Here is an 18231-nt window from a genome sequence, read left to right on the forward strand (position 1 = left end):
AGGAATACAGAGACTGAGGGACGTGGGCATGCTGGGAAGGCTCTATTACTAGTACGTAGGGCCAAAAGCCCACCACAGGATGTGTGCCATGAGGGCACACAGGACACGCCACTCACCAGGCCATCCAAACATGCCGGTGAGAGGGGCACCAGCGTCACTAGGGACAGGGATGACAGAAGGAGAGGCGTTTACAAATTGAACTTGTTAGCATTTGTGGGGATGATAGAGGGCAGGACTTGACCAATAAGTTGTGGATGATGGTTAATGGTGTCAGTTTTGCACCTAGGGTCAAAATAGGTAGACAGCTGTTGACGGGTATGCTAGCATCCAAAATGGATGAGCAAACTTTTTAGGTAAAGGGCTAAATAGAAATTTTTATTTATTTTATATGCTTGAACTGACTTTATTATAGAATCATGAAAAACAGAAGACATTATACCTACAGAGAAAGACTGGACACATCAGAAGGTCCTCTTGGACCTGTTCACTTCCTGGCACTGTCTACTGATACTCAGAACATGCTTGGATACTTCCTCATGAGCCTCCTGACCACTTAACCTTCCACTTCGACCTGGACATCATCTTGGGTACCTAGAGGTGAGGTGGTTTCTGTGCTCTCACAAGTCACAAAATCAGCCGTTCTTCTACATGTCTCAGATAGGCCAGATGATTCTCAAGTCTAGATGTTTTCTGCCTACTTAACCTCATCAGGCTCAATCCTTTGACCAATTGCAAAATGAAAAGTCCAGGGAAAAGCTAAAGTAGAGTTAGCTGGCTAGATGGAAACATTTCAGAGTCCTTGATAGTAAATGAAATGGCCTGTTTCTGACTTTTCATAGGGTTTATTTTCCATCCACTGTAGTGCATGCATCTTACTGGGACCTGTAGCGTACTAGCCCGCTCTTGCTCGTCCTGTCCGTATGGAAGGTCTTTCTCTTCAGTATCTAGGTTAACAGTTGCCTGAACATTAGATAACAATAATAACTATAGTACTGTAGTTACCAGTACTTTAGTAATTACCATTTATTACCTACCATTTACCTGAGTACTTATTCGATGCCAGGTATAGTACCAATCACTTTAGCTGTGTTAACTCATTTAATTTTCATAAGGATCCTATGAGGTAGGCACTTACAAAAATACCCATTTTACTGATGCAGTTAACTGAGGCCTTTCTCTCTGAGAGAGATGGTGTACAACACAAACATAACCTTTGGTCTTCATAGTCCCACATATACTCTGAGCTACTATAGCCCAAAAGATACAGTGTTTATTCTTCCAGCATATCCTTGAGGTAGGAGGACAAATTTTATCTCTTTTATAGCCGAGGAAATTTAGGCAAAAAGAATTTCCCAAAACCGTGTTTGAGACTAAGTTTCTGAAAAAGATGATTCCAGATTCAGTATTTTTCCTTCTTCTGAGAAGCCCCCTCTGGATAGAGAGTCTGCCTGCCATACCCTCGCTTTTCAGCACTCTTTAATATATATATACTAATATACTATATTTAGCAGAGCTCTTTGTTACTCTCGGGCTGAGGAATTTCACTATTGTGCTACCTTGCTTATGTATGTAAAAAACAGTATATGTAGTAAGTTCTTATATTTATGTGGCCTGTAGTAGACATCTTTTTGTTTTGCCTGCCTAATATTCAACCCTTTTCCCCATTTGGGGGGAATACCCATCACAAGCGTCCTGGTGGAAGTCAGAGGGACCAAGTATGCCCTCTCCCTGTTCTGACAGCTGTGATGCTGGTCTTTGGCATAGATTTGGTCAATGGACACTCCCGCCGAGGACCTGATTCTCGGTCCGTTTATGTTTGTGTCACTCCTCCTAGAGTCATTTGTGAAGGCAATGGGAGTATTCTGAGGGAGGCCAGAATACTAAAAGATGGTGTGTGATTTCTGCTTTTTGATTCTGCAGAGCTGTCCTGAGTTCTTTCCACTTTTCCTGCCATCATTACTCCATCATTATGATAGTCTATGAACCCCTGAGATCCTTTAATATCTCTCTCCTATGTAAGTTCTCCAGAGCTGGTTTATTTCTTGCAACCAGGAATCCTGATTGAGATAGAGTCTTTATAGTTTGTGATGCACCTCTCTATACATAACTGCTCCTGGTCTTAAAAACCACTTGATCTTCTATGTAACAAACGAGGAAACTCTAGCTGCTCTGTATAGCCTGACCGCAACTTTTGTTATTTGATGTGTAGGATGGCTGTGAGGAAAATGGCACATTTGGGAGGTATGGGGACTGCCTTGAAGAAACCTGACATAATACACGATCACTGTACTCTCTCTGCCCACCCCTTCTGAGGTTCTGAGACAGCTGCATGGTCTGGCAGGATGAACACTATGTGGAAGCTGGTGTCACCTTGGCTGGGCTGCTTTCTGAGCTAGGGAGGGATTTGATGGGCGGGGATGGGGGGAGCGGGAAGGAGGGGTGAGCTACTTCTTTACCTACTTACTCACCCAGGGAAGATTTACTGCAGGGAAGGAATGAGGTTGGGGCTTGCTGATTCGGCAAAACAGAGGGTACTATTCAAAGTTGTGTGCCCGCCCTGGCTGGTGTGGCTCAGTTGGTTGGGCATTGTCCTGTGTACTGAAGGGTTGCCCATTCAGTTCCCGGCTTGATCCCCAGGAGGCAGCTGATTGATGTTTCTCTCTCACATTGGTGTCTCTCTCTCTCTCCCTTTTCCTTCCTCTCTCTCTAAAATCAATATTAAAAAAGTTTTAAAAGCCCTAGCTGGTTTGGCTCCATGGATAGAGTGTTGTTGACCTGCAGACTGAAGGGTCCTGGGTTCGATTCTGTCAACAGCACATGCCCGGGTTGTGGGCTCCATCCCCAGTAGGGGGAGTGCAGGAGGCAGCTAATCAGTGATTCTTTCTCATCGTTGATGTTTGTAACTCTCTTGCCCTCTCCCTTCCCCTCCGAAATCAATAAACACATATTTTAAAAAAATCTTAAAAAAATAAAGTTGCATGCCTACAAGAACAGCCTCTTTATCACGCTCTTCCTCCGGCCTGCCCTTCCTGCCTTCAAAGGGTTCCTTTCTCTGTTCCATTCCGTTCTCGCCCAGCTCCTGTTGCCAGTCCTTCCTGCTCACTAGCCCGCCTGTCTTTCCAAAGCCCGGGTGGTTTGCTCTTCCTTCGTTAGGATGTTGTTAAAATGGGGTGTGTTGCTCTTAGCGCCAGCTCCTCCTATCACTTCCTCTTCCCACTCTTAATGATGCTTCTCCTAGTTTCCCATCTCCCCAAGCACATGTTTGCAACTTTGCAAGCCCCGCATGGGTAGGGACTAAGTCTGAGTTTGTTAGCAGTATATGACCAGGCAGCAGGCACAGGGCTTGCTTGGTACGTAGCAGGTGGGATTAGATGAAAGAACACTGCATGAGTGAGTGAGTAAACTCTCAGCCTCCTGCCTGCCTGCCTGCCTGATGTAGCCGTCCTTGCGGGGGGAGAAGAAGGGGTCTTCGGTGAGGTATTAGAATGAATACATGTAGAGGCCCCCGCATATAAGATCTGCTCAGGACACTTTCCTTAACTGAATCTGATTCCACACCCACCAACCTCAAACCATCCGGCAAGCAGCATGTCTCCTCCGATTCTCTGCTGCCTGCAGTCTTCCCATGTAAACCAGGGCTTCTTAACTGGGATGGGGAGGGTTGTATGCCTGGGATGTGAAGTGGGGCATTTCTGTTTGTCAAGATGATTGAAACAATCTATTGGCCTTTAGAGGGTAGGAGTCAGGCCACATTCTGACCTGTGTGGACAGTGTCATACAACAGTCGTCATGAGTCCTGCATGATTCCTGGTGTCCCCACCTTTTGCCATAACATTCAAGTCTGAAAAAATATATAATTTTTGTAAAATAAATTGGATTCTAGCTGAGATAATTACAAATATGCATAGGGTGAAATTTCTAGGAATTCATCTATTGGAAAAACTGAAAGAAGATTGTATTCATTTTGTTCAGAGCTTCTTTTTTTCCTTTCATAGTTATTTTTAATATATATATATATATATTGCTATTTTACTAAAATATCTTTTAAATTTATTATGGTGACACTGGTTAATAAAATTATGTAGGTTTCGAGTGTGCAGTTCTATGCTGCATCATCTGTATATTGCATTCAGTGTTTACCACCCAAAGTCAAATCTCCTGTCACCATGTATTTGATCCCCTTTATCCTTTTCTATTCCCTACCCCCTTTTCCTCTGGTAACCACTATACTGTTGTCTTTGTCTATGAGTCTTCTTATTTTGTTGGTTCATTTGTTGCTTTCAGTTTTATATCCCACATATGAGTGAAATCATATGATTCTTGACTTTTTCTTTCTGACTTATTTTGCTTAGCACGATATTCTCAAGATCCATCCATGTTATCGCAAATGGCAGTGTTTCATCTTTTCTTATGGTTGAATAGTATAAACGTACCATATCTTTATCCAGTCATCTATCGAAGGACACTCTGGTTGTTTCCATGTCTTGGCCATATATCTTTGTGAATAAATGTTTTCAAATTTTTCAAGTAGATACCCAGCAGAGGGGTTGCTAGGTCGTATGGTAACTCTATTCTTAATTTTTTTAGGAGCCTGCACACTGTTTTCCATAGTGGCTGTACCAGCCTACATTCCCACCAGCAGTGAAGGAGGGTTCCCTTTTCTTTTCAGAGCTTCTTTACCAGAGTTGTTCCCCATTTCAGAAAATCATGTAATAGAAGCAGTCCTGCAGGTGGAACTGAGTTGCCAATAAAAGTCTACAGTCTGCACTTGTAGCTATAGTGTTCATAGTGCTTTTATCATAGATGCAGTTCGTCCCATTGATTGAAGATAGAACACGTTGATTGTAACAAAATTTTTAAAAAAGTAATTATTCAAAAGTCACAAAACAAAATGTAAAAGAACAAATAATACTTTTAGGGGCTTTTCAAGGGGAAAGTTTTTAACATTCGAAGTTGCAGTAAACTTGTGGGGCACCCTGTATTTATTATTAAAAGGGGCTGCTTGGCCAGTTTGGCTCAGTGGTTGAATGTGAGCCTATGAACCAGGAGGTCAGGTTCAATTCTTGGTCAGGGCACATGACCGGGTTGCTGGCTCCATCCCCAGTAGGGGGCGTGCAGGAGGCAGCCAGTGTATGATTCTCCTGATGTTTCTATTCTCTCTATCCCTCTCCCTTCCTCACTCTAAAAAAATAAGTAAAAATATATCTTAGGGGAAAAAAAGGGGGGGGCTGTTAGGTCTGATATTGTGAGAACCACTTACACTGCACCCACCTGGAAAGGGCGTTTGCAAGCCCAGCATGAAAGTAGGGCGCAACGCGGTGCGGAGGGCGGTGGCGGAAAGCCCGCTGACCCCTGCGTTTACCAAGTCAAATGCGCCACGGGGCTGCGCAGAGCCTCCATCATCCAAAGCGTAAAATTAGGGGAACTGCGGTCGCCCTGAGCAGACGCGGGAACCAGGTGGGAAGCCAGACGCACCTGAGGACCCGACACAAACCAGCAGGGCCTCTACCACAGCCCCACCTCCATCTTTGCCCTCTCGGTAGCAGCACCCGGGCACCGGCAGGCGGGCGAGGTGGGGGTGGGGGTTAGCAACAGGTGGCCTCCTTGCCCTCCGCTGTCGCGCTTGGGGTGCCGGGCCGCCCTCCAGGGCGTGCGGGGAGTGGAGGTGAGTTTGCCCCGAGGGCGGTCCCCGAGCCCCTGGACCCGGGAGTCTCGGCTCCGTCCTCTGTGCGCTCACAAAGCCCCGTGCCGGCTGCACTTGGCCTCGGTGCCCGGGCGCCGCCCCGGGCGGGGCAGCGGCGGGACCTTTCCTGGGGGGAGCCTCGTTCTCCCCGCCTTCAGCCTCCGCCCCGGGGTCGGGCGGGGCCCCAGCCGTTGCCACGAGCCCGGGCTGGGAGCCGCGGCTATTGCTGCGCCAACACCGTACACTGTGGCCCGAGGCTCCGCTCGCCGCTGGGTAAGAGGCATCCGGCGGCCGATCTCCGGCCCCGGGCCAGGGGCGGGGGGCCCGGCGGGACAGAAAGCACCCCCGAGGCTGGTTGCAGGCCCAGCTCTGCTCTTGCGGCTGGGGCTTCGCTCACACTTGTATTCCCCGCCCCACACCAGCAGCTCTTTGCTGCCCCGTGGGGAACCCAGGTCCTGGGACTGAGCTTCCTTCTAGGACTGCGGAGCCTGGGGGGCGCGGAGGGTTGAGCTGCTCGGGGCGGGTACAAACCGCAGGATCCCCCCTGCGTGTGTGGGAAGTGCTGGCACCCCGGCTTGTTGACTGCGTCACTCAGCACCGGCCGGGCACGGGGGGTGCACGGCCTCCGGGTCAGAGGCTGACGTCAGCCCGCCTGCCCACAGCCGGGACACATTTAGCCACCGACGCAGCGCGTGGGACAGGTGGGCGCTCCAGTCGGCTGCCCTGCGGCTGGCAGAGAGCAGAGCGTGTAGGGCACGTGCGGAACTGAGTGGGCGGAAAGGAGGCAGAAAGGAATTTCGGGTTCTTTCTCTCTAGTTTACGTTTCTCGTTTAATTCTAAAAATCCCAACCTAGCTTCTTGCTCAAAGACACAGTGAGCAGAGCCTCTGGATTGGTGTGGGCTGCCCATTGCTATCATGTAGGGTTCTGACCCATTTTTGTGCCATGTACCCCTTTGGCAGGTGTGGGAAGACTAAGGACCCCTTCTCAGAACAATACTTTTAAAGGTATAAAGTAAAAGGCACACTGTTGTAAAGGAAACCAGTTTCAAAACATTTGTCAAATATTATAATAATTTATTGTGTAGTAATATATATGCCTTTACAAATAATTCATTAAATAAGATCTATCAGTGGATGTAATAGCTACCATAATTTTGAAGTAGTAATGAGCATAAACAATATTTCAAGATATAGACAACACCTTTAATAAAATAAAATATCTATGATTTCTATTGGAGACAGTCATAGGTACAGCTAATAATTGCTGTGGTTTGTTGTCTAGATGGGTGTCCCCCAAAATATATATATATATATATATATATATATATATATATATATATATATATATATATATATATATACTTTGAATAATTATAAAGGCATTTCATTTTCAAAATTGAGCTACCAGATGTTAAAGTTCACATATATATGACACTGTATATATTGAAGGAAGTGTTAACTTTCAGTTGGAGATTAGTGAAAAATAAAGATTCCCTGACAGGGGAAAGGGCACTGCCCAGGAGTTAGGTGACATGGGTTCTGGTCTCGACACTTCCATTGACTAGCAGTCTGACCTTGGCTTTTTAAAAAAATATATTTTATTGATTTTTTACAGAGAGGAAGGGAGAGGGATAGAGAGTTAGAAAATCAATGAGAGAGAAACATCAATCAGCTGCGTCCTCCCCCCCTCCCCTCCCCTCCCCTCCCCCCCCCTCCCCTCCCCCGCCACTGGGGATGTGCCTGCAACCAAGGTACATGCCCTTGACTGGAATCGAACCTGGGACCTTTCAGTCCGAAGGCCATCGCTCTATCCACTGAGCCAAACCGGCTAGGGTCTGACCTTGGCTTCTTGAACTTCTTTGTGCCTTTGCCTCTTCATTGTACAGTGGAGATGATCATGCTGTACCATGCCTTTAAGTTGCCCAGCACTGCACCTGTCACAGAGGGGTGAAATAAATACCATTTATTAGAACTTGTTTGTCTGCTTCACTGGACTGCAAGCATATAGCCATCACCATTACATTTCCAATCCTGGTACAGGGAATGCACTTGATAGATATTTTTTGAATGAATTAAGTGGATTGGAGAGGGTTGCTTGTGGATGCATCTGAAAAAACAAAATTCATCTAGGAACGAGATGGTGGTTTGAGGAGTAACTTTAAAATTTGGGCTTTTTAAAATTGTTAACTGGCTGAACAAATATGTAAACAACACATCTGGAGCTGAAGTGCCTGAAACATCAACCAGGGCTCACGGGTCTGTGTAAGAGTTTGTGGCTGGTGTCCTGCCAGAGAAAATGAAAACGAGGAGTCCTTTCAGAACAGTGTCTCCATCTTGCTTGTGTCCAGGCTTGTTAATACCAGATGTTGTAACACAGGAAGTGTCGTATAGCGAATGGAGACAGACACGTGATGAAGCATTTCTGGGCAGAGATGCACATTTCTCTTTTCACTTTCCCTGCCCTGCCCTGCCACGTAATGCATAATTCCTCGGTGATCCTGAAGACTTGGCAAATGGGAGAGGTGAGGGTAAATTGCTAGAAGCAGCCCAGACTTGGCCTGAAGCCAATTAGTTGCTTTTTAATTCCCAGCCTTAAAAGTCTGTGTAATCCAACCAAATGTGGATGGTAATAGGAAGAAGGAAAGTCGGTCCAACCAGCCATCCCTGTGATTTATATTGTAAAAGTGCACATTGGGGCAGGAAAATGGGGAGAGAGCTTTGTAAAGAGCAGGACATTTAGAACACACTGGGGCTAACTATGCCTATAACTTTTGGAGGGCAAATACTGGACTAAATTGTGTCCCATCGAAATCCAGTACCTCCAAAGGTGGCTATTTGGAGATAGGGCCTAAAACTGTAGTTAATGTTAAATGAGATTATAAGGGTGGGGCCCTAATCCAATATGGCTGGTGTCTTTATAAGAAGATGAAGAGAGCCTAGGGGACAGGCCTGGTTCTAAACCCTTGTCATTCTTGCTGCAATGCTTCACAGCTCTAGCAGTTTGTTAGTAGAACAAGTATTCCCGTTTGAATACCTGCTTGTGAACCTGTTTCCCTTTTCTGCTCATTTAGAGGATCACAGAATTTTAGAAAAGTAAGGGACCTTTGAAACCACCCAGTGCAAATGCCCCAGAATGGTTAAGGACCAGCCCTACCTGCTACTACCTGGGGTGTGATCCTGGGTCTCCTGACTCCTGACACACCTTCAGACAAAGCTTTACTGGGATGGGGAACTGTGCCATTTAGTTCCAGTGGTCGGCAAACTCATTAGTCAACAGAGCCAAATATCAATATTACTTCTTCAAAATAGATTCGCCCAGGCCGGAAACTGACTTCTGCGCATGGGCCACGAAATTTCAATCGCACTGTATGCGAGCCCACAGTGGCATTTTGTGGAAGAGCTACACTCAAGGGGCCAAAGAGTTGCATGTGGCTCGCGAGCCGCAGCTTGCCAATCACGGTTAGACAAAGGGAAGACGTGCACGTAGGGAACCTGGCACACCTGGTACCTAGCCCTCACCTCATTCTGTCCTAACCTTTCAAGGAGTTTGGCATCTCTTCAATCGTTTTCGAAACAGGTGTATAACTTGTAATGAGAGAGTGTTTTCTCATTGTGTTAAGACCGCACACATTGAATTTCAGGTGTGAATAATATGCCTGACTGATTGGCTAGTCCTGTTTACCCCCGGTGATGCTAATGTGCAGCCAAGGTTGAGAACCACTGCTTTAGAGGATTCTTGTGTGTGAGGCTCTGAGTGGGAATCCCACCCAGCCCTCCGGCGGCTGATGAGGCATCTCATTGTGACCATTGAGCAGATTTAGGAGACAAGGCCCAAGCTTATCCCTGCTTTGTGACAGGACTTGAGTAATTCCAGGTCAGGCCCCCTTCTCCAGTGTGTGGTGGTGTATGCTCTAGGGATGTGCACCCACAAGCATATGCAGACCTTGAAAGGAAACCTCCAGTATACTTGACTAGAGGCCAACTACGAATGATGGATTTGAAAAGGAACTAAACTGTGTTGATTTATACACTAGAACATGAGTGGCCAAGCTCCCACTGGCTAAAGCAAGCAGAAAAACAGGGCATATAATTCAGTCAAAACTTCTAACTTTCAGTTGAAATAATCCAATTGACTTATTTTTTTTTCTGCTTCTGGGTCCATAATATAAGAATTTTCTTTCTGTAAATATAATTTGTATTTTCTCCTTAGCAAATGTATGGCTTAGTGAAATTGTCAATGCCTCCCTATATTATAAGGCTTTCTGATTGTAAAATGAGTATAGGTTAGGGACATTTGTAGCACGTTTCTCAGCAGCAAAGGGATCCACTGTTGCATTGCCAAGTCCTCATTCGTAACCCTTAATCAGTGACTCTTTAAAGAAAATTCCTACATTTTTCCCTTAGGGAACTAAAGAAACTCAGTGTGGCACTAAAACCCTGAATCATCAGGGAACTATGATTGTTTCTGTTCCCTGGATGATTTGCTCCTGGTCCACTACCAAAGCCTTGCTTCACAGCTTAATATTTAAACAAATACTTAATAGTATTTAAACAGCTTCGGAGGTAGAGTTCCAACTTGGCCCTACAAGACTAAATGAAGGTTGCTTCTCTCTTTGTTCCTTCCCTCCCTCCCTCTCTCTTTCTTTCTCATCTGAGGATATGTTTGTTGATTTCAGAGAGAGGAAGGGAGAGAGAAATGTCAATGTGAGAGAGATCTTTTGCCTCCCCTATGTGCCCCAACTGGAGATCAAACCTGCAACCTAGGTAACAGCCCTGACTGGGAATCGAACCTGCAGCATTTTGGTGTACAGGACGATGCTCAACCTACTGAGCCACCCAGCCAAAGCTTCATTTTCTTTCTTTCTTTCTTTCTTTCTTTCTTTCTTTCTTTCTTTCTTTCTTTCTTTCTTTCCCTCTCTCTCTCCCTCTCTCTCTCTCTCTCTCTCTCTCCCTCCCTCCCTCCCTCCCTCCTCCCCTCCCTTTCTTTCTTTCTTTCTTTCTTTCTTTCTTTCTTTCTTTCTTTCTTTCTTTCTTTCTTTCTTTCTTCTTTCCTTCTTTTCTTTCTTTTAATCCTCACCCAAGGATATGTTTTCCATTGATTTTTCAGATAGAATGAAGGGGAGGGAGGATAGGTGAGGAGGCAGAGAAAAACAACATGAGAGAGACACATCGATTGATTGCCTCCCACACACCCCCCGATTGGTAGACCAGGGATTGAACCTGTAACCCAGATATGTGCTCTTTTGACCGGGAATCAAACCTGCGACCCTTTGGTCCACAGGCTGATGCTCTGACCACTGAGCACTGGCCAGGACCATTTTCTTTATTTGATAACAAAATAGCAATCCAGTTCCTGAACACACAGGTGATAGTAGCGCTGTCATTACTTAAGAGGAGGCGTGCAAGAGGAAGGGTGCAGCCTGTGTAACCTTTACTACACTTTGAGTAATCCAATGCTGTTGCTTACACCCTCTCTTCATTTATCAAACGGAACAAAGTCATAGTTCACATTCTTCCCTCTTTATCCCTTGTAGCTAATCTGTCACTGAAATTCCTTCAACATTTGTTGTGCATTCACACCTTCATCTCTGTTCTCATTATCTATTCTAAGCCCTTACTCATGACTGAATTTCTGAAACAGCTACTTAACAGACCTTCCTGTTACTGTTACATAATAGACTCTTCTTATTCATCACAGGCCCTGGGGTACCTAGCACAATGCCAGGCACGTAGTAAAAACTCAAAAATGCTGAACTCAATTGAATTGCTCTAGTTCATCCTCTCAACTTTCCCAGGGTGTCTCCAAAGACATCTGTTTTGTTAAGAACTTCCAAGGACTCTCACTGCCATTAGCAGGGACCACATGCTCAAATGGGTGCCAGGACCCAGCAGGTTACATAAATGACATAGGCCATGTGGGGTGGGGTGAACAGGATCCTCGCACCAGGTTCAGATGAGCAATGACTACTCATTCTGGCCAGGTGTCTACATGTGAGAATGTGGGCCCATTGTTGTCTGAGGTGCCCAAATCTGGATTTTTTTCTGTGAGATATCCAAATTTTTTAATGTTGGCACTAATTTAAAATTTAAGAGAACACTGTGAGCCAGACAGAACACAGCTCTGGTCTGCATTGGGCCTGCAGGTGGCTACTTTGTGGCCCTTAGTTGGGATTACGATTGTCTAAGATTAAGCCCTGAAACCAGATTTCTTCCGATTCCCAGTGGACATCTGCCTTCCTCGTTGACCACAGTTATGTGATCCTCATTCTAGGTGATTCCACTTCCCAAACCTCAAACCTAACTGTCCCAAACTAACCCAGACAGGTCCTTGCCTTCGCTCTCCTGTTTCTGCCCACATAATTTCTCTCTCTTCAGTTGCCTGGATGTCAACTTTGACTTTTTTCCTCTTCCCATATCTGATCCAATCATTCTTTTTTTTCCCACCTCTGTCTTATCTGAATCTTTATTTGTATTTCTAATGCCAGCACCTAATCAGGCCCTTATCACTCATACCTGTGTCCCTGTACCAGCCTCCTACCTGACTCCCAGAACTAATTTTGTCTTTCCTCCAATTTAATTGGCTCCCTCACACTAGATTCATTTTCTCAGAGCTGCCCCTCTGTTCTGTCACTTTTCGAAACTTTGATTTTTCAATATAAAGCTTCAGTTCCAGAACATGACCCTTTCTAATGGGGCTGTGATATTTCTTTCTTGTCTGCTCCTCACATCGGTCAAATCTGGTTGGACTTCATTGCCCAAACCTACTCTGGGCCTTCCCTCCTCATCAGCAAGGCTCTCTGGGAAACAGTTGGCACTCTCAGACATGGTATTAAGAGAGGTTTAACAAAATAACTATTTACAAAAGTGTGGGCAAGTTTCAGGGGAACCAAGAGTGGTGAAGGAATTGTATTGTTTTGAGGCCTGAAGAAGCAAGTAGAGGGAGTGATTACTAGAGGTTCAGCAGGGAGGGGTCTGAGGAATAAATATCCTAATCTTACTCTTTTTCCATCTTCAAATCTACTGGTGCCTCCCACTGGTTGAACCTAACTGGAAACCAGAGGACAAGGGAAGCCAGATGATACCCACCCTGTTTACAGGTCAGCTGTCAGGGCCCAGAGAGGGCGGAGAAGGCTGGGGAGAGGTCTGGAGGGCAGTCGCCATCTCTTTGGTTCATTTACTTACGTTGCTCCCTCCTCTTGGTGTTCCTGCCCATAGCATTTCCACTGCCCCAGTGCTGCCAGTCCTTTACCTCCTACTCAGACTCCGTCTGTTTCCTTCTCTTGTCAAAACAGCTTAGGTGCTTAGCTCATACTGATTGCATTGCCCAGGCATTCTGCTTGATGGCTGTTATTAATGAAGTTGATACAGCCGGGTCAGAAGGACTTTGTGTTTGTAAATACTGATTCTAGAAAGGGGCCATGGGTAACTGCTAAAACAAAGCACAACTTACCTTCTGCTAGTTAAATCTAAGATGGAATATCAGTCCAGATTTTTTGGAAGCCAAACCTAACTTTGCTTCCACTAGTCCAGAGATGATACAGGTGTTGGAAAATAATGGTATCCCATTTTTTGCAACTGTTCCTGAGCAGGTGGCCAGAGAGATCCATGCTACATTCTTGGCAGACTGCAGCAATTTTCTGTCTAGACTACCCCAGGGGATGACAAGAAGGGCCCAGATACTCCTAAGTGTGTCAGTGGGGGTAGACGGGATCAGAGTCTAGAATTATCTGAGACCTCACAGGTTAAGGGCTCAGTCCCACAAGACTACCCCCATTATAGATGCCAGCTGCAAATGGGGTCCCAGGCAACCCACACTTCTGCCTGGAGGTTTCCAGGATCTCCCCTCAGGTTGGCTAAGTTGCTAGAATGACACATGGAACTCAGGGAAACACTTTACTAATGAACCAGTTTATTATAAAGAATGCAACTCTGGAATGGTCAAATGGAAGACATGCATAGAGCAAGGTTTTGGGCATGGACTGGGCCGGTATAGATAGCTCCAGAGGTGTTTGATGCCACCCGCCCTGTCTGCACATCATTGTGCTCACCAACATGGAAACTTCCAGAATCTGGTTGTGCAGGAGTTTTCATAGAATTAAATCTCCAGCCTATCTCTCTCACAGAAGCTGGGAGGGGGCTGAAAGTTCCAACTTTATAATCACAAGTTTGGTCTTCCTGGTGATCAGCCCACATCTTGAAGCTATCTAGGGATCTCACGTTGAGTCACCTCATTAGCATAAACTCAATTATGGTCAAAAGGGGCTCCTTATTATTCTTTTTGGTTATTGACTAACAACTCTATTCACTCAGAAAATTCCAAGGGTTTTAGGAGGTTTGTGCCAGGACCGGGGACAAACACCAAAAAAAGTACATATATATTTTTATTACACCACATTTCCAATGTGGGATATTAAATAATTATGATTATGCATTATTGCCCTGGGTTGTGTGTAGTCTTTGATATAGTATCGTGCCCCACCTTACTATAGAAAAGTAGTGTCTCTTTTCTGGGAAGTATGGAAATATATATATTCTAATATATAAAAAGCCAGGGCTGTCACGATCAAAACAACTGGACAGACGACTGAACAGCAAGCTGTGTGACCGGGCCGGCAGGGGGGTTAGTGAGGAACAGTCAAATGACTGAACAGCAGGCTGCATGGGGCAACCAGGCTGGCCGGGGGGGGAGGCGGGGGAGGCAGTGAGGGGCGACCAGGCCAGTGGCGGGGGGCGGGCAGTTAGGGGTGACCAGGCTGGCAAAGGGGAGCAGGGAGCAGTTGGGGGCCACCAGGCTGGCAGGAGGGGCAGTAAGGGGCAACCAGGCCAAGGAGGGCAGTTGGGGGGTGACCAAGCTGGCGGGGAGGATGGGAGAGGCAGTTGGGGGTGACCAGGCCGGCAGGAGTGGCAGTTAGGGGCAATCAGGCAGGCAGGCAGGTGAGCAATTAGGAGCCAGCGGTCCTGGATTGTGAGAGGGATGTCCGACTGCTGGTTTAGGCCAGATCTCTGCGGGATTGGGTCTAAACTGGCAGTCGGACATCCCCCGAGGGGCCCTGGATTGGAGAGGGTGCAGGCTAGGCTGAGGGACAACTCCCCCCCCCCCCATGCACGAATTTTGTGCATTGGGCCTCTAGTATGTGTGTGTGTGTGTGTGTGTGTGTGTGTGTATTATATGTAAATATATATATATTATACACACACACACACACACACACACACACACACACACACATGCACTGAGTGGCCAGATTATTATGCCCGGCCAGGTTGGGCCACCTTTTGCCTTCAATACTGCGGCAATTCTTCTTGGCATTGACTCCATGAGATGTTGAAAGGTGATGCGAGGAATCTGACACCATGCCTGATGAATAGCACTGTCCAGTTCTATGAGATTTGATGGTTGTGGAACCAGCTGCCTGATGGCTCTTTTAACTTTGTCCCACAAATTTCAATTGGATTGAGATCTGGGGCCACCTAAGCAAGGTAAAGTCTCCCTCATGTTCTTGAAACCGCTCCTGCACAATATGAGCACCATGGCATGGCGCATTGTCTTGTTGGAAGAAGCCATCTCCATTGGGATACGCCATCAACATGATAGGATGAACTTGATCAGCAATGATACTTAGGTATGTTGTGCTATTCAGACATTTATAATGATCTGGCCCTCTAGCAACTTCAGTGCGAAATCATAGCTAATTAGCCTACAAACATCAGGTGGTCATAATAATCTGGCCACTCAGTATATATATATATCTACACTAATAAAAGAGAAAGATGCAAATTAACCATCACTCTGCCACTCCGCTACACCCACAAGCCATGCCCACCAGCCAATCAGGAGCGAGTATGCAAATTAACTCAACTAAGGTGGCGGTGGCCACTGAGCTGGAGCGAGCAGGAGGCTTGGGTTGCCCCTGGCGATGGAGGAAGCTAAGCTTCCCACCTGCCCTGGCCGGACCTGGGCTCCACTCAAGGCTACAAAGTTTCAATTATAGAAGATAAATAAATCCCAGATACTGCTTCCAGCCCGCCCTGGCCTCCGCTCAAGGAAGTGCTGAAAAAAAAAAAAGAGAGAGGCTGGGAGCTTGGGTTGCCTGGGGGCATGGCCAGCCTGAAAATGGCCCTTAGCCCCTCACCCAGGCTGGGCAGGCACCCCAGCGGGACCGCCACCCTGATCCGGGACACCCTTCAGGGCAAACCAGCTGGCCCCCACCCGTGCACCAAGCCTCTTTCCTATATAATAAAAGGGTAATATGCAAATTGACCATAACAGCAGAATGACTAGGAATGACTGGTCACTATGACACACACTGACCACCAGGGGGCAGACGCTCAATGCAGGAGCTGCCCTCTGGTGGTCAGTGCGCTCCCACAGGGAGAGCTCTGCTCAGCCACAAGCCAGGCTGACAGCTGCCAGCACAGCGGTGGTGGCGGGAGCCTCTCCCACCTCCTCAGCAGCGCTAAGGATGTCCGACTACAGTTTAGGCCTGCTCCCTGCTGGCAAGTGGACATCCCCCAAGGGCTCCTGGGCTCCCAGAGGGATGTCTGACTGCCATCTTAGGCCCAATCCCCCGGGAAGTGGGCCTAAGCCAGCCGGTGGACATCCCCTGAGGGGTCCCAGACTGCGAGAGGGCACAGGCTGGGCTGAGGGACCCCCCGAGTGCACAAATTTTTGTGCACTGGGCCTCTAGTATGTGTGTGTGTGTGTGTGTGTGTGTGTGTGTGTGTATGTGTATATATATATATATATATATATCTCACACACATATATTTTTCCATTTAACATTGTCACATTAGCACTGTTTTATCATTGTTGATAAAGATTACAGACATAGTAAAGTGTAGTGATTTAAGAAAGGGACTGGCACCAGAATGCTTGGGTTCAAATCATTGTCTACCATTTATGGGTTGTATGACCTTGAGGGAGTCATTTAGTTGCTCCCTGCCTCAGTTTTGTCATCTGTAAAATGAGGATGATAATGGTATCCAACTCACAAGTTAAGGGCTTATGTTATTATCATAAAAATAGTTTATTTTGAGAATATCATGCTAAGAGAAATAAGTCAGCCAGAAAAAGCTAAGAACATATGATTTCACTCATATGTGGGATATAAAACTGAAATTCATAGACACAGACAACTGTATGGTGGTTACCAGAGGAAAGGGAGGTTGGGGGGTTAGTAAAGGGTAAAGGGGCCAAATATATGGTGACAAAAGAAGATCTGATTTTGAGTGTTTGGCACACAGTGCAAAATACAGATGATGTATCATAGAAATTACACATGAGATTTATATAATCTTATTAACCAGTGTCACCCCAATAAATCTAATAAAAAAGGAAAAAATGCTTATCATTACAACATTAACATATGTATATAGTAGAAATTTCATAAAATACAAAAAGCAGAAGAATGAAAATCACCCATTATCCTAAAACCCAGAGAAAACCGCTCACCCAGTGTTAACATTTTGCTTTTTTAAAAACATTTTTTAAAAAAATATATGTTTTAATAATATTTTTACAGAGAGGAAGGCAGAGAGATAGAGTTAGAAACATCGATGAGAGAGAAACATCGATCAGCTGCCTCCTGCACACCCTCTACTGGGGATGTGCCTGCAACCAAGGTACATGCCCTTGACTGGAATCGAACCTGGAACCCTTCAGTCTGCAGCTCTCTCCACTGAGTCAAACCAGTTAGGGCAACATTTTGCTTTTTTTAGTGCATTTTTTCTTACATAGTTGAGCTCCTATTGTTCATATTGTATTTCCAGTTTGTATACAGTACTGATCATAACATAAGCATTTTATATGCTCTTTGTAAACATAATTTGGAAGGACTTATATAGTCTTCATATAATCATCTTGTGCAACCGTATTTTACTTAACCTTTCCCCAAAGTTTTGACATTCAGACTGCTATCCCTAGCTCCCCCAACCCCCTATGTTAAATGGAAGTGGTCATAAGTTAACCTTGGTAGAAACGGTCTGGGACCTGCGCTTTCCCTGGCCAGTGCGAAGTTTTTTCTGTGACCTGGATGTAATCAGATCAATCCACAAACCAGTTAACTGAGGGTTGACCCTATATTGTGAACGAACATTGAGCTGCATCTTTGTAAAGGTTTGTCTTCTTTCGTATTAGAGGCTACTTCCTTAGACTGGAGTCCCAGAAATGGACATACTGGGTCAAAGGATGATAAATGTTGTTTTCTAGAAGGGTCTTACAGATTTCAAACTTGCAGCAACAATGTATGAACCTGCCTCACTTCCTGTGGGTCCCAAATCGCTGTGTCACTTCAGTTCTGAACTGTTGAAGAAGTTGTCAGAGTGCCAAAACCTCCGAATAAAGTTCATCCTAATTAAAGGCAGCACTCAACCTCCTTTCCACTTCCTGTCATTTCTCCCTCCGCCAGGGCCTTTCCCCTTCCTTTCAGAGCCCCTTTTCCCTCTCAGCATTTTCTAATCCCCTCATGTAGCTGTCCCCTTCTTCAGTTTTTTGGGAAAAAACAATATAATGAAATTGGTCCCATTAAGAAGTTAGTGATCTAAGCAG

The 18231-nt window shown here is 45.8% G+C and overlaps 1 protein-coding gene across 2 annotated transcripts in view; it reads left to right on the forward strand.

Annotated features, from left to right (window-relative positions):
* The first annotated feature begins 460 nt into the window (after positions 1-460).
* The window catches only part of SQOR (sulfide quinone oxidoreductase), a 46354-nt gene continuing 28583 nt past the window's right edge, over positions 461-18231 (forward strand). Inside the window, exon 1 of one of the 2 annotated variants that reach the window (XM_036300444.1) lies at positions 461-597. The gene's annotated coding sequence lies outside the window, so the exon portion shown is untranslated. Of the gene's footprint in view, positions 598-5823; positions 5957-18231 lie in introns of those variants that run through there. The other variant, XM_036300434.1, reaches the window with a different exon arrangement.

The sequence above is a fragment of the Myotis myotis genome, unplaced genomic scaffold, assembly GCF_014108235.1.
Source record: "Myotis myotis isolate mMyoMyo1 unplaced genomic scaffold, mMyoMyo1.p scaffold_m19_p_1, whole genome shotgun sequence".
NCBI lineage: Eukaryota > Metazoa > Chordata > Mammalia > Chiroptera > Vespertilionidae > Myotis > Myotis myotis.